This window comes from Benincasa hispida, chromosome 10 (assembly GCF_027475165.1).
Source record: "Benincasa hispida cultivar pf3 chromosome 10, pf3_genome.v1.1, whole genome shotgun sequence".
Taxonomy (NCBI): domain Eukaryota; kingdom Viridiplantae; phylum Streptophyta; class Magnoliopsida; order Cucurbitales; family Cucurbitaceae; genus Benincasa; species Benincasa hispida.
In genome coordinates, this window is record NC_143487.1 from 32,967,368 (window position 1) to 32,990,461 (window position 23,094).

The window sequence follows — 23,094 nt, forward strand, 5'->3', positions numbered from 1 at the left end:
TTAAGTTCAACCAAATGACACTATTTATAGGTAAAGTGGCAAGTAGAATGTGGTCTTATACGAACACCAAGTATGGATAACTACAAGGCACATAGACAACATGAAGATTGACACATGGCTTTTAGGACACTAAGTAATTGGTATCTGTTTTTCTAATATTTATAATACTCCCCCTTAGATACCCATATATATATGAAATATGTCTCGTTAAAATCTTACTAGAAAAAACCCAACGAGAAAAAACTCTAGTGAAGGAAAAATCATACATATTTCATATAATATATACTCCTAAAAGAATATAATATATTTACTCCCCTCGTGAAAACATCACTTAAGATCTCTGAGTCGTTGCATTCCAATGTTATGCATTAATTTTTCAAAAGTTGCGATTGGTATTGTCTTTGTAAATAAGTCTCTGCCAAGTTATCATTCGAAAAAATTTATTGTACAGTGATGTCGCCATTTTCTTTAAGATCACGAGTGTAGACAAGTTTTGATTACATATTATTTGTTCTATCTCCTTTAATATATCATCCTTTGATTTGGGTTATACAAGTTGTGTTATATTCATATAATATTGTTGGAAGATTTTTATTAGAAGACAAGTCACATGTTTCATGAATATATTGAGTCATTAATCTTAGTTATATACATTCTCGACTACCCTCATGAATAGTGAGAATTTCAACATGATTTGAGGAAGTGGCCGTTATGGTCTGTTTCACCAATTGTCATGATATAGCAGTTCCTCTACATGTGAACAGATAACCCTATTTGAGATATGTGGATCAAATAAATATCCAGAATCTGCATAATCAACTAGGTCAAAATTTGATTTATTTAAATAAAACCAACCCATATTGATTATTCCTTGAAGATAACAGAGTGTATGCTTAATTTTGTTCCAATGTCTTTTTGTAGAAGAATAACTATATATAGCTAATAAATTTATTGAAAATGCAATATATGGTCTTGTATTATTATCAAGATACATAAGTGCACTAATTGTACTAAGATATGGTACTTCAAGACCAATAAGTTATTTATTATTATCTTGAGGTCGAAATATATATTTCTTTATATCCAATGAACAGGCTTCTATGGGAATATTTAATAGATGTGTTTTGTAATATAAAATCATTTCAAAATTTGCCCAGTATAAGTTGACTGATGAATAAATATTCCATCGGTTAAATGCTCAATTTGCAAACCAAGGTAAAATTTTATTTTTACGAGATCTTTCGACTCAAATTATTTCTTAAGATATTCTATTGCTTTTGAAAGCTCTTCAGGAATTCCAATTATATTCAAGTTATCAACATATATAGTTATTATAACAAATTCAGATTGTGATTTCTTTAAAAACACATAAATATATTGGATTATTTTGATATCTTTCTTTCAATAAATATCCATTCAAGCGATTGTACCACATCCATTCTAATTGTTTCAATCCGTATACTGATATTTATAACTTTATTGAATACAATTTCCAATAATTTGATGTATATGTTTCAGGTACCTTAAATCCTTTTGGGATTCTCATATAAATATCATTATCAGGAGATCCATATAAATATATTGTGACTATATATATATCCAGACTTTCATACACTGTCAGACCAATTAAATATCTTAGCGTAATTGCATCCACCACTGGAGAATATGTCTCCTCATAATTAATACCAGGTCTTTGTGAAAAACCTTGTGCAACTAGTCTTGCTTTGTATCTTGTGACCTTGTTATTTTCATGTATTTTTCTCACAAATACCCATTTGTATCCCACAAGTTTGACACCTTCTGGTGTTCAGACTACTAGTCCAAAAGTCTGTCATTTTGAATGTAAGTTTAATTCTGCCTCGATTGTTTCTTTTCACTGAAGCCAATATTTTCTATGTCGGCATTCTTCAACAGATTTTAATTCAAGATCCTCATTTTCATATATAATATCAAGAGCAATATTATACGTAAAAATGTTGTCAATAATTATATTAGTTTGATTCCATCTTTTTTCTGTCATAACATAGTTTAATGAAATCTCATTATTATCTTTAGGTATTTCACATTCCTCATTAGTCATGTCGAGGATTTTTTATGAGTATTTACATCCTCAACCAAGTCTTTTTTTACTATTAATTGTTTTTCATTTTCGAAGATTTTTATCTTTGGAACCCATTGGTCTACCACGCTCTAGCATGTTCTAGACTCATTAGTGACAATTTGTTGTGTTAGGATATCATTTTTTTATGGAACATTTGCAGCTGGTATATGTTGTTGAGGTTGATGCCCTAAATCTCATAGGGTCCTATAGTTTGTAATTGCAACGTACAAACATTTTATTTATATAAAATATTTGATGTTTTATTTCAAAATTAGTTGCATTAACCACAAACCAATAAACTAACATATAAGGTTATCTTGTAGCTTAAACATGTACGTAGAGACATACTGATGGATCATGTTTAAGTGATAACTTAAATGGTCTATAGTGGATGGACAAGGCTGGATACCTAGCCTTATCTTGGTGACACTACGAGTATGACCCGCTTTGTAGGTGTTACAATTATTGTAAAGTGCTACAAATGATCTGATTTTGATCATTCATGTAAAGACATGTGAACGGGGATATTCTATACAAATGATATTCTATACAAACGGTTGTTCATAATAGAGACTTACATTTCACCAGGAACTGAATTTGAACATTTCAAATTCTCACTTCACCTAGTTCTTCAATTTTGTCTGTAGTAAGCTAAAAGGAAACCAGATGGACCTACAGATCATGGGCTCTAACGATCTGAGACTAACTGTTCAAAATCTTTAATCTAGTTAATCAAGATTTGTTAACTAACAGGACTGTCCACTATAGCTTATAGTTGCACTCCCCTCACTGTAGATATATTATGTGTCTATTTGATATAACCGTCATTAATAAGTTGATCCTTCATAGGTTGTTTATAACTTCAGCTAGGTCAAATACTGAAATATCTTTGAGTTACACATTTTCTCCTTAATTACCACTGTCCCTCTAATGAACATTGATTTAGGATCCTTTGGAAGTCAATTAGATGTCGTAGTTGGGCTTTAACCCCTAAATTTCATTGTGGTTAGGCATGGTTTTTGGTTGATGGCTTCAAGACAATTTTAAAACAAGTGGAAGCTTGGGTAAATCTTTCAAGAACATTTTAGAATTAATTTACAGCATGATTAAGGGTCCTATATGTTGAAATTAAATTTGGTTGATGTTAGGGATTCATTCAAGGTTTCTATATAGAATAATTTACTTCGAATAGCTAATTTCAAGGTAAGTAATCTTAACTAGAACTGCTCTAAAGCTAGGCTATATAGGCTATATGATAGTATTTGATTTGTTTGGATTAATATTGAGAAGCATGATGTAAATAGAACCGTTTTATGAGCATGATAATATTAGAATATGATTGATATGGATATGTGTGGGGTCTTGAGATATGTTCTATGATTTATATCGCGGAGTTCATCGAAAGCATGTTATATGTTATGTTAAGTAGCGACGATTTACTCTCTTAACACTACTATGTTATCGGAAGCCAACGAATTTCCTACTATGTTACCAGAAATCTAGGGGTTTCTTACTATGTTATCAGAAGTCTACGGGTTTCCTACTATGTGACCAAAAGCCAACAAGTTTTCTACTATACTACTAAAAGTCAATGGGTTTTCTACTATGTTACCTAGTGCTGACGGGTCCTCTATTATGTTTGTGTGCTCGGGCCACCAGATGTATGTTAGGATGAGTTAAATCATTCACTAGATGGTCATCCATGATTAGTTGATGTATACATGTCTCGCTAATATGATTATATTTATTGGACATAAATGCACAGCCTGACCCCCGTAATGGGGTCCTTTACTAGGCATATCTTATACTCACATTTTAATATGTTATGTTTTTCAAGTAAAGAAAAGAACGTACTAAAGGCGCTTGATGAGAAGATTTGTTGACGGTGCCATGGAACTAGAGTGGATGCTTTTGCTAAAATTTATGTTTTCATGTTTGTTTTTTTATGTTTCCACTATGAACTAATCAGTTTAGAAATTATCAATTTAAATATATTTTTTAAAAAATAGGGATCCCAAACCAAATCTTATTTTGATTTTAGTAAGAATTTATGTATTTTAGAAAACTCTTATTTTACACCGAAATGTAAAATTAGGTTTGTTTTTTTTTTTTAAAAAAAAAAAAAATATATACATAGTAGTAATGACGCATTCAGAGATTTCAAAAAATTAGGTCGTTATATAAGGAGTAGTTGGTATTTTGGTTTGTGTGTTCTTTGTCTAAAATTTTAAAAAAAAAAAAATGTATTTTAATTTTATCTCTCATGCAACATATTTTTTTCTCTTCCATATATGTATATTTTAATTGTCAATGTCTTTTTTCCAAAACCTAATTTTCTCACGTTTTTAATTATTAGTGCATATTTACATATGTTTTTCTCCTCTTTAAAATTATCGTTGCTTTTTAATTATTATTATTATTTAAATATTCTACTATTTTCTTAGTTTCAAATTTTGTTTTTGTGATTATACCAATATTTAATTATTCAAAGTTTTTTTTTTCTTTTTTATACAGGGAACTTGTAATGGGTGGCAAAGTAGATTAAGTATTTTGTGCAAATATAGCCAAATACACACTTTCAGATTTTTATTTTTATCTCATTCCAATTTTATCATTTTTAACAAAATCCTTATTTTTCTCTCTCTCATTTTCTTCTGATCTGATTCGTTTTTCTTTTTCAAAATTCCAGAGAAAATTAGGGTTCTATGATCCAGGCGAGAAGGGAAATTCATAGGCACTGGAAGGAGGAGAATATCTTACTGGTAACGAATCTGATCGCCTGATCGCATTTGATATCGATAGACATCTTTGATGGCCAAAACTAGGTACAATTAAGTCTCATCTATGCTATTGGTTGAGAAGAACGAGAGAGCGTTTACCTTTGCAGTACTCGAGCCTGAAATTGGAGGTGAGATAAAATTATTTTTCCTACACTGTTCAGAGCCATCTCCACTGTTGCATCTCCCATTCTTACTATTTCTTAGTAGTAAAAATTACAAACATTTTTTAATGGAGAAAAGAAGAAAGGAAGGAAGGGTTTGAGTAGTGGCTCTATTAGTTGTTCGGTTGAAAGAATGACGAGTCTGTCTACAGAAGTTTTGAAAATACAATGAGAAAAATTGGGATTGGGAAGTTTCTTACAATATTCTTTTGTTTGATTTTAATTTCATCTCCTAAACTTTGTTTCCCTCTCTATTTATATATTTCTTACGAAACTTGAATAGTTCTACTGGTGATGAGTTGGACAAGGTCGTCATTTTTTTTTTTAATGCACATTTGTTGGTTTAGTTTTCTTTGCTACAAGTTTTTTAGAAGTTCGATAGAGAGGGATTTGGTTTCTATAAATGGGACTCTTTTCCATTTCTTCATTTTATTAGTAACCAAATAACAATCCATGTAAAATAACAATTAGATAATAATATAGCAAATCAATATTATCATTAACAATCGATATATGATAGCAATAAGATAACAATCATTATTAAATAGCAACCAACATCATGAAAAATCAAATAGACATCAGTATCAGATAGTAATCAAGAAACAATTAAATAGTAATTAGACAACAACCAGTATCATTGCTAATTAGGTAACAACCAATATCAAATAATAATTAGTAACAAATTATCATTATCAAATAATAATCATACAATATTCAAATTACAATTAATATCATTGGCAATCAGTATCAGATAATAATCAAGCAACAATCAGATAGCAATCGACATCATTACAACCAGTTCATATAGTAATCAGGCAACAATGGTATCATTGACGATTAGTATCGAATATCATTTAAATGACAATCAGACAATTGATATAATTAATAATCAGATAACAATAAATATCAAATAGTCAAATAACAACCATATAGCAAATTAGTATCAATAGCCATCCGTATAAAGTATAAAATAGTAATTATATAACAATCAATATCATCAAAAGATAATTAGATGACAATAAGATATAATCACATATTTTAATTCTGAGGGACATTTTGGTCATTCGAATATTTTAAATAAGTTGGGTTTGTTAATTCGGCATTTTTGCAAACTTTAAATTGTTGGACTATAGACTTAATTTTTATTTTATGTTTTGACACTGGTGCAAGTGGCACTTTCATATATATTCTTTTAAAGTATTATTGATGCTTTTTTAAAAAAAAATTCCAAAAATCCAGCGTTTCAAATTTTTTCCCTTTTTTTTCCTTTTTTAAATTATCATAGTTGATTTCTTTTGTTTTCTTTTTTATAAATATATTTAAAAAAAAAAAAGCTTATTGTTTTGCTTTCAAAATTGAATCTCAAGAAAATCAAATATATATATATATATATATATATATATATATATATATATTACCAACAACCATCTTAATCTTATCCCTATCCCATCTTTCATAAAGCTTTGATATGTTTTGTTTCTCAAAGAATATTAGAAGAAACAAAATTTTGTTTGAGCTAATTTAAATTCAGATAAATGAAACAAATTAAATCAATTGGAAAATAACATATTATTCTTATGAATAGAAAGAAATCAAGAAAAATATAGTACTTATCTTATCAATCATATCAAAAAATATAAAATAAACATGTGTAAGAACAAAGCGGGAAAAAAAAACACTTACTCTCGTTTGTTTGGGTATAAAAAAAAATGTTAAAATCGAGAATCTGTATTGAAATCGTTGAAATTATTGTTATGATAAAAGGGAAAAAAATGTAAAGGGACCAATAATTAACAAAGTGGAAAACTAAATTAAAAAATAAAATAAAAACCAACCTGGTGAAATAATGTAGAGGCATTGAAAGAATAAGAACTTGAAGAAAAATGATATAATTAGGAAGGGATATATAACGCAAGAAGGCTTTGAGGATTCCAATTAGTTATTGTAATATAAAAAAGATCTATGAAAAAGATCTAGTTGGTTTTAGTTGACATAATATAAAAAAAGATCTTGTAGGGTAAAATCGGAAAAAAAAAATAGTTTAAAATCACATAATCAGATGGTTTTGGAATGAAAAAATTAGGAAAAAAAAAAAAGAATTGAAATATTAATTGAATTCAAATCGTTTACTATATTATGTTATCCAAATACAAGAGATGATGATTTCAATATTTGAAATCATCCCAGTTTGTGATATGATGTCTAGAATTCATATGTATGTGAAGTTCATATATTTGTAGAGTTCATATATCTATATGTGTGGTGCAGAGTCATTTAGTTTGAGTTCATATGTGTTTGGGGTGCAGAATTGAGTTTATATGTATGGAGTATCTGATACGGTTTTTTGAACTCTAAATAATCTGCTTTTATGTTAACTATTCTTTTAAAAATATTTTTATTCAATATTTCTACCCATTTTCGTTTTGAATAAAGTATGGATTGCAATTTGTGTTCTTTTAATTTTTAAAGTTAGTTTTTTTTTTAATGAAAAAAAATTAACCCACTACATTTCTCGCAAGAATATAGTTAAATAAAAACGGAAAACCAATGAGAAATCAAAACTTTTTATTTCTAATTTTTCTCCAAGCATTTCATCATCATCTTCTTCCTATTGTTGATCTGTATTCTTACTCTGTCATGATTTTTTTTAGTTAAATCTCTTCCATCATTTTAACAGCCAATAGAATGTCACAAAATTTCTTCAACAATTTCACTTCCAGTTCTTCCAAATTTGGAAGATCATCAGAGAACAAATCTCCAACTTTCACTATTTCTTGCCAGAAAATATTCCGGGAAAAAAATCTTCATTTTATAGTTTTTTTTTTGTTATGTGTTACATACTATTCAACTACGTACATACATTTTTCAAATATTATTAATACTAATTTGAATTCAATTAAATAATAATATATTTTACGAATTTCTATGTATAAATATTATATTTAATATAGACAAGATGCTATTTTTAGATAATCAACGACCCTAAAATATACTTTAACAGTCATATGTCTATAATAGTTGAAAGTGGCCGTCGAAGTTGATTATCAAATAAGAGTATAGTTGGAGTTTATAGTTGGATGTGGTTGTCAAAGCTTAAAGTTGGTCACATGAAGGTGATATTAGAGTTAGTAGTTGAATTTTGTTGTCAGAGGTGGTTTTCGAAGCCCAAAGTCGGTCATCGAAGTTAGTCACATGAAGATGGTCGTCGAAGTCGATCATCGAAGATAATTTTCGCTGGATTTTGTAGTTGGAGGTGGTTGTCGAAGCTCAAAGTTGGTCGCATGAAGGTGGTGATGGAATTGGTTGCTAGAGTTTTGTCGTCGGAGGTGGTTGTCGAAGCCCAGAGTTGGACGTCGGAGTTGCTCGCTCGAAAGTGGTCATCAAAGATGATTTTCATCGAAGTTTGTAGTTGAAGATGGTTTTCGGAGTTGGTCATCAGAGTTTATTGTCAAAGATGGTTGCTAGAGCCTAAAATTGGTCGTTGAAGTTAGTCGCGTGAAAGTGGTCGTCGGGGTTGGGTCAATGGAGTTTGTCATCTGCCGAAACCTGAAATTGATCGTCTAAGTTGGTGGCTGAAGTTGTTATCAGAGGTGGTTGTTGGAGCTCAAAGTTTGTTTAGTCCAATCAACACACCAGTCAACAGATTACTTGGCAATTGCAAAAATGGGAAATTTGTGAGGTAGTGAAATTCCAATAGGATCCACTATTGAAAATTTGTTAGAAGGAATTTTCTTCTTCCCCAATAATAGTGTGCCATCTGTATTTTATTATGTAATTTTATTATGTAACTTTGATGATATTTGTTAAACCTTAATGGTAGGTCTTTGTATAAATGGCCAAAGGCCTCTCTATTTCGATATAGAAAATTCCCAAATTAAATGTGTTCTTAAGAACATTCAGTTGGTTGATTAGCCATGAATGGCTAATGGCGGATCCACTGCGACTTCAGCGTTAGCAACCAACACCATGTTCAATAGCCCACCATTGAATCAATTGCTTCATCAGATCACATCAACAAAGCTCGGCAAATAAAATTTTCTTCTTTGGAAAACCCTTGCCAGTCCCCTTGAGTTCATTGAATCATTAGGTGAGAATCAATGCTACCAATGTTGGTGATGTTGCAAGTGTTGAAGGTTTTGAATTGACTTTTGGAAACAGAGCATCGAGCTCAAGATCTGCTAGGATTTTTGATCCTCTATACGAGGCTTGGACGACCATTGACCAATTGTTACTCGGTTGGCTTTATAATGCCATGACTTCTAAAGTCGCCATCCAACTCATGGGTCATGAAAACTTGAAAGATTTGTGGCAAGTCATTCAAGATCTATCGACATCCAATCAAGAGCTGAAAAAGACTATCTTTGGCAAGTTCTCCAGTAGACATGAAAAGGTAACATAAAAATGTTGGGAAATTTCTTAAAACTTGCAGTTCGTAAATGTTAGAAACACATTCTATTTATGAATAAAAGTATTCGGTATTTCATTCAATAAATTTTTATTGATATTGCATTTTATTATAAAAATCAAATAAACAAATTCATGGCTTTAATATGAATACTTTAACTTTATGTGGAGACATAAAAGTGGATAAAGTTTTACTATATAGCCAAAATAGTTTATAAGTAAATGGATGAGATTGGGTACCTCATCTTGGTAACACTATTGGATGCAACCCACTTTGTATACTGATGTAAATGATGTGATCCTAAAATCATTCATGTGGAGGCATCCTGTGCAAAGGATGTTTATATAAGACCAGACCTCGAAATAGTTACCTTTCTTTATGATGACTGTTTACTGTTAAAACTAGATATTTCAAATTCGATGACCTAGGGTAATTTGATCTTAATCCTGGACTAACTATGAACTCCTATTTACTCGAGATTATCCTTTGATCTGCATGGGTGAGAATAGTCTAATAACACTGCTTAATAAACCTCCCATTTTGGGGATAAGACCGGATAGATAGCTAAGGACATAGTCCTGAAAGATGAAATTCACTCCTACTCGATTTAAGGTTAGCCGATAGGTTTCTCTTAAGTACTAATTCCCAGTCTTGAATAACGGGGCTTCGCCCTCTCATGATTGAGAGGGACATGGTTTATTAGTTGGACTATAAACTAATTGTTCAATAAAGGTTTAGTGGGAGCATAAGGAGCAAGATGTATTTATAAGGGTAAAACGGTAATTTTGACCTAGCTGTAAATACGAATAGCTTGTGAATGATTGACTTACTAATTATGGTTAAATTGGACAGAAATATATCTATAGTGAGGAGAGTGCAACTATCAAGCTAAAGTGGTATGTCTTGGTAGTTAACAAATATTGATTAATTCAGTATAAAGAGTTTAGCCAATTAATCTCAAATCGTTGGAGCTCATGATCTATAGGTCCATAAGGTTCTTTTACTAGCTCGTAAAATTATATCTTGGATGAGTGAATTGAGCGCATTTGAAATGTTCAAATTCGAAATTAGGGTTTTAAATTTGAAGTGTTCAAATTCAATTTAGGGTTTGGTTAATTGCATTCGATATAATTAAACATTTAATTTATCGAAATTGAACGAAATCAAAGAGATTAGAATATTTACATATTGGTTTAAATATTGAATTAATATTAACATGATTCATATTTAATTAGGTATTTGATTAGTTTAATATTTGATATTAAATTAGAATTTAATTAAATAATTAAATTGTTTAATTAATTATTTAAATAAAACATTATTGGCAAAGTCTCTCTACCTCTTTGCTATTGGTGAAATGCCTTTGCTACATCTATATTCCTGATAAATGGCCTCATCTCCACTACAATTTGAGGCAAGTCTCTAATTGAGCTTATGTTTAATAACAAATTAAATTTTTCAGGGTTGAAAACATTTGGATGTGCTTGCTTTCCTTGCCTAAGGCCTTATCAAAATCACAAGTTCCAATTATATTCCACAAAATGTGTGTATCTAAGACCAAGCCTACAACACAACGGATACAAATGTGTTGATGAATCGGGGAGGATATACATCTCGAGGCATGTAATTTTAATGAAGATGAATTCCTTTTTTTCACAAGAGTTCAGACTTAACCTTCAATCCTCCGATGATAATCAAGCCCAAAATAATCATGTCCAATTAAATCCTTTACCCAGTAGCCCAGCCTGACCCATTCTGTCTGAAGGATCCACAGTGAAGGGATCCTTGAGCGGAAGCGGATCTTTCGAATCTCATTTTCTCAGAATTGAAAATTTTGACAGAGAACAGAAAATCATACATTTAATTTTAAACATGCAACATGCTTTAGACATAACCAAAGGGGTTTAAAAAACCCTTACCTTTAAAGAACTCAAATCTTCACGTATCATTTCCCACGAACAATCATGAACTGTGAATGGCCAATTGGGCACCACAGTAAGGAAACCTTGGTATTCTCTGGGATAAGAACCCAGGAGGAGTGGGTTCTGGCTATTTTAAATTTAGTGAGGGAAGGGAAATTTTTTGCGAGAGGAAGAGAGATCACACGGGAATTCTACAGAAAGCACTATGCCTCTTATGTTCTTGCAAGAAGAAAAATAACTAACCCATTTCCTTTCCCACTTCCACGATTAGAAGAGAAAAAGGGGGAGGGAGTTACAACTCCCTCCCTCAATTAATTGAAAAAAAATAAATATTAATTAATATATTTAATTAAATAAATAATTTAATATATATTAATATGATAATTATCTTATCATAAACTTTACGTTATATCAATATAACGTATAACATATAGTTTTAATATTGTATCATATACAATATAACCTGTAGTTTCTTTTCTCTCACTAATGACATTTAATATAAATCACATTTATATTAAATTTAATGATATGAATCCAATTCACATAATTAATATTTGAATCATATTCAAACATTTTTTCCTCTAAAATAAACTTTATATTATAATGTATCAAATACATTATAACAATTATATTATATATAATTAATTCCTTCAATAAATTTGAAAAATTCAAATTAATCAAAAATTGATTCTCATTTAATCTTGTTGAGCTACCGAGGGACATCATGCACCTGTAGATTGAAGCTCCAAATGGTACATGAATAATTAATTAAACTCTTTAATTAAATTATTCATCATCTGTTAACTGACGGGCACTCCACAAAAAACTGTCAGGTACACTCTTTCCACTACAAATATATTTATGTGTCTATTGGATATAATCAGTCAACAGTACAATGACCATTCACAAATTGCTCATAAGTAGTTGGGCCAAAAATTACCATTTTTCCCATAGTCACATCTCTCCTTAAGTACCATTGATCCCTCTAATGAACAATAAATCATAGTCCAACTATGATCAAACCTCTCGGGCCAAGAGAGGGTGTGGTGCCACATTATTCAAGCCCCGGAATCAGTCTTTAAGGAAGTAATTCATCAACTTACTCCAACATTGGGGAATGGGTGAATTCCTTCTTGTGTAGTTGTGTTCCCATCTCCCCAATGAGACGAATCCCTAAAATGGTAGGCTAGTTGAGTCGGTAATCTGGCCACTCTCACCCATACAAATCAAATGACCGCCCTCATAGGCAGGAGTTCACAACTCACTCAGGATTCAGATCATGTTTCCTATGGTCATTCTGGTGAAATGTAAGTATCTGTTATGAACGATGTTATATAATGAGACTAAACGTTTAGTGGTCTGGTCTTATACAAACTCCTTTGTATAATATATCACCACTCATATGTCTACACACGAATGGTTAAGATCAGATCATTTGTATAGAATATCATACTAATTGGGAATAATGTAAGTCTACTAACTGAAGTTAAGAACTGGCTAGAGACCTAATTCCAAATGAAATATTTGGGAAAGGCTCAGTTTGTTCTGGGAATTCAAATCTTTAAAGATCAAAAGAACAAAATGCTAATTCTGTCTCAAGCATTGTACATTGACAAAATATATTCGATGCATAACTCCCAGAGAAGTTTCTTACCTTTCAAGCATTGAGTCATATTGTCTAAGGAACAGTATCCCAAGACACCTCAAGAGGTTGAGGAAATGAGATGGATCCCCTATGCATTGGTTGTTGACAGCATGATGTATGCGATGTTATGTACTAGACCTTGAAGGAACCATATGAAGGGCCTTTGAGCGGAAGCAAGATCGTCCTAAAATTTCCAATTTTCACAGAATTGCAATTTTACAGACAATAACAGAAAAAAAATGCATTTACAGTATGCAAACAAAAGAAAGAATTAGGGTTTCAGAAACCCTTACCTTTGAAAACCTTCTTCATCTAAAGTCCCTTCTCTGTACAAATCACAAACGACAACTAAAAAGGCCAATTGGGACACCATCAATTGGAGACCTCAGTATTTTCAAGTAGATAACCTAGGAGGTGTGGGCTCTAGTGATCTTGGTGAAGGAAGGGAGAAGATTAAGAGAAGAGAGGAAGAGGGGACGAAGAAGTAGTAAAACTCACAGAACTATTCTATAAAATACACTAAAAAAAACTTTTGTGATTTTCACATCTCTTTTGCAGGAAGAAGATGAACAAGTTAATAACTCTCCATACAATACGTGGGTTGAGAGATTATTGGGGAGGGAATTTATTTCCCTCCCAATAATTCAAAACAAATTGAATTAAAAATTAATTTAATTTAATATATACATACATACATACATGTGTGTATATATATATATACATATATAACTATATGTTATATCATATGTAACATATAACCTATAGTTTTTATATTGTATTAAATACAATATAACATATAGTTTCAATTATCGCTCACCAAAGGCCTTTAATATAAATCATATTTACATTAAATTAATTTTATGAATCAAACTCATATAATTAATATTTGAATCATATTCAAATATTTATTTTCTCTCATAAATAATATAATGTATCAAATACATTATAGTAATTGTGCCACATATAATTAAAATTTATTTAATTATATCATATATAATTAATTCTCTCAATTAATTTGAGCCATTCAAATTAATCCAAAAACTTATTCTGGTTTAATCCTGTTGAGCTACCGAGGGGATCTCGTGGATTTATAGCTTGAAGCTCCAACCATACGTGAATAATTAATTAAACTCTTTAATTAAATTATTCACCATCCGTTAGTTATCGAACACTCTACTAAAGACCGACAATTACACTCTTTGCACTACAGTTATATTTATGTTTCCATTGGATATAACCAATTAATAGTACGATGACCCTTCACAAATTTTTCGTAAGTACATCTAGGCCAGAATATCGTTTTGCCTTCGTAGTTACACCTAACTCCTTAAGTACCACCGATCCTTCTAATGAACAATAAACCATAGTCCAACTATGATCAAACCCCTCTCGGCTAGGAGAGGGTGTGGCGCCACATTGTTCAAGCCTTGGAATGAGCCCTCAAGGGAGAAATTTATCTACTTACCCCGACAATGGGGAAGGAGTGAATTCCATGTCAACCCCGTACTCCATTTTTCCTACAAAAGTGAGTAACAAATGTGTTAAGTAAAATTATGAAAGGAGGTAAAGGAAGTAGGAAGATGGAGGAAGAAAATTCTAAGTGTTAGAAATACTTAGTCGGGTGAGTTTTAGATAATATAACAAGTAAAAATTTGGCTAATTATGGAAGCAAATTATAGGCATGCGTTGATGGAGAAGTGTGGACGCATGAGATTGCATGTGTAGCAACCAAGGCTTGTAGAGGCTAAGTGTTGAAGACAAGGATAAATTATGCGTTGGTACTAAGGATGAACGCATAAGGCATGATGCGTTGATAAGGCATGCGACAACTTATATCGTGAGAGGTTGGCAAAGCGTGCGACAACCTCAAGTTGACATAGGCACTGGGCGTTGGAGTTGCGCGCACTGGTTGATCGGGTAGTAAAAGGGACAATGCTACCTGATGGTATGCGACCATGCTACCCGATGGTGTGCGACAATGCTACCCGATGGTATGCGGCAACGTTACGCGATGGTGTCATGCGGCAACAGTACTAGACGACGAGCTAGATGATGGAGTATGTGATGCACGCTAAAGTTATGCTATGAAATGAGGAAGGCTTAACGCATGGTTGATATGATAAAACAACTATGCGTAGGCTAGGACATGCGTTGGCTTAGAAGTATGCAACCAAAGAAGGGATGCAATAGTCTCTAAGTGAGCTATGCGTTAGCTAGATTGCACGATACGTTGAGAAGAAGGTATGCAGCCATGTGGTTACAAGCGTTGGCTTGGGAGCTGACCCTTGTGTCGATAACCAAGAGGGAAAGATCATCTTGGTGATTGATCAGCTAAGCCAACTGTCATACTCAGGTTTGATATTATCCTTTAAGGATGAGGTGGCAGCTTAATGTTAAAAGGAGAACATACAACCCTTAGTTTAAAAAGGGGAAGCTCGAATTCAAACAGAGGTTGAGAGAAGTTTGCTCGTGAAAATGAAGTAATTCTAGAGTCATTCAAACCCTGAGTATGTCTAGTTACTGAGGTTGAAATGCCGGAAGGCGATTCTAGCAGAATCAAGCTGAAGTATGAAGAATCCAGCTGGAGGTCGAATTCTGGGGTAAGTTGGGCCAGTCTTGATGATTTGAGGATTCTGACAAAACCACGAGGAATTCTGAGCTAAAATTTTAAGTTAAGCTTGAAGACATTTTAGAGAATGTTTATAGAAGAAAATTTCTTGAGAAAAGGCCAGGAAAATTAGTTATTAAAATTGAAAATTAAATCTGGAATTTTGAGCAAGCAGGCAACTGCTTGGGTTGAACAAGCAAGTAACTTTAAGGGTTTGATGATGCTGATGAGCGCATGCGTTAGAGGTTGAATTGGCGCAAGGACGCGCTGAGAAGCATTAAACTATACAATGCATATTGAAGCCATAAGCGCAAGGTTGCATTGGAGTTTATGGGCGCAACCAGAAGGACGCATGGGGCATGCGTTGATATGCCACAAGATGGGCGCATGTGCTAAACGATGGGCGCAAAGGTTGCTATACGATGGGCAATAGGCGTGAGCTGAAGGCTTGGTCGCATAGGAGGCTTGAACGCCTGATGCAAGGCATTGACGCAAGGCATGGACGCATGATAATGAAGTTGTTGCCTAGGCAAGTTAAGGCCTAAGAATTGGGCTAAGTGTTCAATGCACAGTAAGCATATACATGAAAAGGATTGCCAAAGACTATGAGTGACTCTAAATGCCTTAAATGTTTTAAGTAAATTGCTAATACTTATGAATGTTTAGTAATGCATGTTTATTGAAAGCTATTTATGACAGCTATTCTTAAATAGTTACCAAGCAACACATCTCACATTAATGTTATACTTATGTTATGCATTTCAATGACCATGAGGATGTGTTAGTATAGAATGTTTTGGGCAAGTCATTAAGAGATGAGAATATACAAGTTGAGTATGAGTAGCTCAATACTGAAGTACACAGAGAAGGTACTGAAGCTCAATCTTAGAAATTAAATAGCTCAGTACTAAAGTACACGGAGAAGGTACTGAAGCTTTGCCTTAGAATTTGAATAGCTCGATACTAAAGTACACGGAGAAGGTATCTGAGCAGTAGTACCTAAGGTATGACGGTACTTAAACTATAATTACATGAATGCAAGAAAATTTGTTATTGGTAGTGTCGAGATCACTCCACATTAGCTATGGATTGACGTTGAGGAATTGAGTAAAGGTTCTCCCTCAACTAAGGATGCAAGTTATGATTGTAGGAAGTGAACAAAAAGGGTGTCTTCCCAGTTAAGTAATAATGCGATAAAGAATGATAAGAAGTGAGCAAAAGGGCCACTCTAGACTAACTAAGACATAGTCTAGCAAAGTAAGTAAAGTGCTATGTGATGTTGATGATGACATGAATAATAATTGCCAAGTTTATGTTTTCAGTGAAAGCTTTCAGTTTTAATATGAAATTTATGTATGATCATTATACTTTAAATGTTAGTCACTCATTGGGCTTCTAGTTCATATTTTCATATGTTTTCCTTTCAGGTAGTGGTCAATTCCCAAAAGACTTCTCTGTTGCTGCTCTGCCACTTAAAGAGTCAGGTTGAACGAAGCTTAATTGAAGACCTGTACTAGACATATATCTGTCAGATAGGGACTAGTATCCTAGATGAGGTTCATTAAGTTGTTATATTCATGTATGAAATGCTATAAAACCCTATAATGTAAATGTGTTAAGTTCTGAGTTAATTTGTTCAGTATATTGATGAAATGTATGTATGAGTTTGAGCAAATTCAACAGGTTAGATAGGCAGTAAGTGCTAGCAAAAGGGTTGATAACTGCTGCAGTCACCTTCTCCATCCAGATTAAGAGGGTAATCTAGAGCGGGGTGTGACATTCCATCTTGGGTGTGTTTCCAGCTCCACAGTCAAATGAATCCCTAAAATGGTAGGGTTATTGAGTCGGCGGTTTGACCACTCTCACCTATACAAATCAAAGGATTGCCCTCGTAGACAGGAGTTCACAACTCACTCAGGATTCAGGTCATGTTGCCTATGGTCATCCTGGTGAAATGTAAGTATCTATTATAAACGACATTATATGATGAGACTAAACATTTCGTGGTCTGGTCTTATACAGACTCCTTTGTATAGAATATCTCCGCTCACATATCTCTACATGAATGATCAGGATCAGATCATTTGTGGCACTTTACAACAATTGTAACACCTACAAAGCGGGCCATGCTTGTAGTGTCACCAGGATAAGGTATCCAGCCTTATTCATCTATTACAGACCATTTAGGTCATCACTTAAACATGATTCATCCGTATGTCTCACATACATGTTTAAGCTACAAGATAACCCTGAATGTTAATTTATTGGTTTGTGGTTAATGTAACTAATTTTGAAATAAAACATCAAATATTTTATAATATAAATAAAATGTTTGTACATTACAATTACAAACTATAGGACCCTACGAGATTTAGGGCATCAACCTCAACACTGTCAAACATAAATTTACCCATTACCCCCATTTAAGCCCAACCCCAATAACCCTCTCCACTCCCAAATACTTTTAGACTAATCCATTATTGATCCACCTACTCACCTAATTAACTCGTGGGCCAACCTGCCTTTAACCCACCTTCCTCCACATCCCAACTGACAAGCCCACCCATATATTCATCCTCTAATGTTCCCACGTGCTTTTCACCACCCGACTGTCAACTTCAATCCCCACCATATAATCCTTCTCCTCTTCCATTGTCTTCTTAAGGTAGGAATTTTTAAACTAAAAGCATGACTGTCGAAGTCCTTTATCGATTGGTCTGTTACAGATTCAACAAGGTTAAAGGATGCTATCACCACGCTGTAGTGGAAAAATGCCATGGATTGTGAATATTCTGCTCTCGTAGAAAAATCAAATGTGGCAGCTTGTTCCTCCATCCTATTGTACAATATTGTTGGCAAGAATTGGATTTTTCGGATCAAGTACAAGGCCGATGGATCTATTTAGAGGTATAAAACTTGATGGGTTGTAAAGGGCTTTCATCAAAGCCCGAATGTCAATTTTTTTTAAAACCTTTAGTCTGGTGGTCAAAGCTACGATAATTTGGGTTGTTGTAAGTTTAACGGTAACAAATGGATGGCCACTCTGACAACTTGACTTCAACAATGCATTCTTAAATGACAAACTTGAGAAGGATGTCTATTATTGGGGTTGATGCCCTAAAGTCTCGCGTCCTATAGTTTGTAAACACATTGTACGAACACTTGTGTTGTATAATATATGATATTTACTTCACATCTTGTATTTTTCTCAGTTGCATGTTTTATTTACTTTACCACAAACCAATAAACATAATAAAATCCCTAGTTATCTGTATATAACTTAAGCATATATGTGGTGACATACATATGGATCATGTCTTGAGTGATAACTAAAATGGTCTATAATATATGGATATAGAGGGGAAACCTTATCTTGTACGGATGTGGCCCTCTTTGTGAAATGGTCACAAGTGTTGTGACTTGTCACAGATGGTCTGATCCTGATCATTTGTATAGGGGACATGCGAGCGGGGGCATCCTATACAAAGAGTTTGTATAAGACCTAACCATGAAGTGTTAACGTCTCGTTATATAACACCGTTCATGATAGAGACTTCACTTCACTAGGATGACCATGGTATCATTACCTCAGTCCTGAGTGAGTTGGGAACTCTTGCCATTAAGGGCGGTCTTTTGATTTGTATGGGTGCGAGTGGCTAGGTCGCCGATTCAAACTTACTATTTGGGGATTTATCTGATTTGGGAGCCAGGAACTCAGCTACATAAGATGAAATTTACTCCTTCCTCGATGCAGGGGTAAGTAGATAGATAGCTACCTTAAGGGCTGATTCCAAGGCTTGAATGATGTGGCACCACACAGCTTCTCTTGACCCGAGAGGTGTTCACACATAGTTGGACTATGTTGTATTGTTCATTAGAGAAGTCAATGATATTTAAGGAGTGGGATGTAACTACAGGGCAAAACGGTAAATTGGCCCAGCTGTACTTACGAGCATCTGTGAAGGGTCATCGTACTCATGATTGGTTATACTCGATGGACATAGAAATATATTTGTGGTAAGAAGAGTTTAGCTGTTGGTCTTTAGTGGAATGCTTGGCAGTTAACAGATGGTGGATCTTGACTCTCGTGGCTAAAGAGTTTAGTCAGCTATTCACGGACTATTGGAGCTTCAAGCCACAGGTCTATTAGGTACCCTGGGTAGCTTGGATAAAGTCGAGAATCAGTGTTTGGGTCGGTTTGAAATGTTCAAATTGACTAGAGGGAGGTCGATTATATATGATATAATTGAACTGGTTGATTATATATGATATAATTAAGTAAATGTATAAAATACATTATTTTGGAGGAAATTATATATAAATATGATTTATATCAAGTAGAGGAGAAATTACTATAGTAGATATGTGATATAAACTATAGGGTAAGAATATAATATGATTATATTCATTGATTATTAAATTGGTTAATTATATGATAATTGGCCTAAAACTTCTCTCGGTCCTGCGTTAGTGGGAGTAATCGCATTTGGTTATGGTAACCGATGAATAAAATGAAAATTTGTTTAATTTTGCAAAGGTTCAGAAAAATTGGCATCGGTGTGAAAACGTAATGATCACATAGTTTGAGAGCCCATACGATAGTTGCTCATCGCGATCGCATGCCAGTGTCTAAATGATCGCATGCTAGTCCCTAAACGATCGCTTAGCTTTCCTAAACGATCGCATAATGTGCCAAATTTTCTAAACGATCGTCTACCATTTACTAAACGATCACTTAGTAAACCTACACGATCGTGTAGCTTCTTCTAAATGATAAGCACATGGCTACCTTTTCTCTCCCATTTGCCTATCATCTACACGGTTTGTTCTTTCTCCAACCTCTACCAACTTCACCAAATACCACACTTTGGATTCTCACTCTGAGACTACCAAGTACTCCATTTTGATGGTGTCATCCTCGTTGCTGTTCACTTGTTCGTGATTGATCGTGCTGTTAACGCCGACTGGTTTGCTGGGCGATAAAGTTTGCGTAGAGGTCTTTCGCTGCATCCAAGTTCCAAAGGTTGAAGGGGGTCTTCAATTGGTATGAGAACTCTTTCCTTGTATTTTAGTGTTCAAAGCATGCCTTTAATTAGTGTGAATTTGCATAATTGTATGCTAGAATTTATATGTTGTATTTCGATCATAATGAAATCGAAAAGATCCGAATGCGCTCATGGATGTTCTTCGTTAAGAGCTCATTCAATTGGTATTAGAGCCAGGTTATGATATTCCAATTTCATTGTTGAAACAAATTACATATACATTCTTGGTGGGTGCATGTCTGCTCTGTTTAATTGTTAAATTGCTATGGATGTGCGGATAATGGATGTTTTTGTGGATGTTAGCCTTGATTTGATTTCATTCTTTTACATTTGTGGTTGTCCCTGCGTTTTTGGGCATTAATAATCGTTATCGAGTATGTAATTCAAAGTCTGTTTGAGTCTTGAGTCTTTCGAAAGAAGATTGGAGCAAACGTTGCAGTTATTCGAGGAAGAAGACGATCAAAGGTTGATCGCATTGTGTAGATTATGGGTAAGCGATCGCTAGTATCGAGTCGTGTAGACGATGAGATGCTCATATATCGTTTAACGCGCACACACACTAGATGATCGTTTAGCTCAGCACTACACGATCGCTTAGTAACGTAAGATAAACCGTTTACTTGTCGTCGCATTAAGCGATCCATAGACGATCAGGCTTTGCAGCCTCGTAGTTGTCTACGCGATCGTTTAGCTTTTGCGCCTATCATCTAGTGTGCCCTGGACAATTATCTACCTTTGGCATTTACTCACGATGGAGTCCTCCTGGCGGTTCAAGACTCGGTTTGCTCGATGAAAAATGTAATAGATAGGGTTATTTCATTCCCCTTTTAAGTAAAGGCTTATCCCGATCCATTAATCCTTAATTTAATTACATACGATGTATGATTTTTATATGTCATATGGTATGAACATATAGTAAATCCCACCTTAGGTTATGCATTGGTCATGCATCATCTTTTTATTGTAAATGTTATAATTTAGAGAAACATGATTTAATTATGTAAGAGCATGCTCATACATCATATAATATAAGAGTTATGTTTATGCATGCATAAAAAGCATTGACATGCATCATCTTTATATTATAACTGTTATAGTATAAGGGTGAATGGTAGCATGCTTTCTTGGTTGTTATGCGTATATATAAAAGTTATGTATAATAATGACTGGACATTGCATGAAGCATGACACATAGGTTACTTTATAAATGTTATAAATACATTGTTGTGCACAATGGTTTTTAGTTGTTTCTTTTTAAAAGTTAAAGAGAAATTAGAACTAAAAGAAATAAGAAAGACATGCATGCTCACTTAGGTTTAATTATTGATTTTGAAGTGTTTAAAACTTGGATCACATAAATATAAGATCACGGTTCTAATATTATTAGCAACACTAAGACTTTAATTTTTTAATCAGTTTAATAGGATTGAATTGGCTAATAAAAGATTAAAGTGTAGCAAATCTATCTATAAGAGACTTTTTGTCTAAGGCAGGTTCTGTCTAAGCTGGGGTATTTAAGTTGACGAAAACGTGACACTCTTACTTGGGAACTTACTTGGAAAGGTGAATTAGATAGATTTGATGCATGCATGCAAGTTAAGGACAATCCATTAAAGTGTTTAAATGTGACCACTTGAACTTGTTCGTATTTCATAGACAAATGTTGTTTATGAGCAGAGTTTTAAAAAGACGACTTAGACAAAAATCAGTAGCCGGATTGTCTAGGTTAATGAACCCCTAGGTAGAACATTCAGTGGGAGGTACTTGGGGCATAAGATGCTTCACTTAAACTTTTCACGTATCTCCTAAATAGTCCACACCGTGAGATCTACCCTCGGCCTCGAGGCACCTTTGGCGTGTCCCCCTAACGGATGGTGTTTGGGTAGGTCAATATCAAGGTGGATGGAGATAGTGTTCATAGTAAGTGGGAGTGGGAAGTGCGACAACATATCCCTCGATCTCCCTCATTGGGTTGAATAAAGTTACTGCGCATCGCCTCGAGGCACCCTGGGAGTGTCCCCCTAAAGGATGACAGTTTTGCGCGTTTCTTTATTTGATCTCCTGTAAGAGGATAAGGCAATTTAGTCTCTTGTCCTAATCTGCTTCTTCCCTACGGTGGGACTCTGGCACCGAAAGCGAGGGGTCACACTTACATGGAATTGTTAAATATTAACAGTTCTAGACCGAAAAATGGTGGTTGTTAGCTCATACTATGGTAGTATCACTTTACTATAATAGCAGAGTTGGGAGTCACTTCCAAGATTAAGCCTTTTTTTTCTGGTGTGATGACTTAAGTGTTGGAGCCTTGGTAGTTAATCCCGTATTTTATGCCTGAACAAAACATATAGAGATCAGTGTCCATTTCGTTTGAGAGTAGGTTCTCAAAAGCCTTATTGATGTTTGGTATGTTCCCATTTTAGACCAACT